Genomic DNA, 591 nt, shown 5'->3' with positions numbered 1-591 from the left:
CTACTAAACTATACAGTCTATAATGTGCTTCATTTTTCAAGAAGTTTGCAAGGTGATTTTATGTTTAATTAGTTCATTTAAAAGGGTAATAATTCAGAAAATAAAGTTGACTTATTTTCCCTCAAAGTTTTTACCATTGTATACTTTGTACATGTAATTAAACATAACTCTGAATTTGTTACAAGTGATTTTGTGGCACATGTTTTCAACTGTTGAATAAAACAGTGGCTCTAACAGTCTTGTTGATTATCACATCTTGAAACAAACCGATCTGCACTTTCCGACGGATGTTGGGAGTTGTATAATGCTTGCACCAAGGAAAGCAACTAGAAAAAGAACGTACAGCAGAAAAATATATGGGCCTGCTTGTTTCTGTAATAACTCACAGCATGAATATATCGCTAGATTTCCTATATCATCTTTTTTTTGGGGGGGGGGGGGGGGTAAAGGAAATTGCAAGACGTGACAACACACAGTCCCAGCAATCAATTTGTTTTATTTTTAAAAGGACGGTAACCTTGTCAGACGATACATGATGGAATGCGAGAAACTATGAAAAACAAAACGTTCTGTCAGAATCTTTCTGAGTAA

This window comes from Leucoraja erinacea, chromosome 7, assembly GCF_028641065.1.
Source record: "Leucoraja erinacea ecotype New England chromosome 7, Leri_hhj_1, whole genome shotgun sequence".
In the NCBI taxonomy this organism is placed as follows: domain Eukaryota; kingdom Metazoa; phylum Chordata; class Chondrichthyes; order Rajiformes; family Rajidae; genus Leucoraja; species Leucoraja erinaceus.
The sequence above is the reverse complement of the archived record's forward strand: the minus strand, read 5'-3'. Positions refer to the sequence as shown.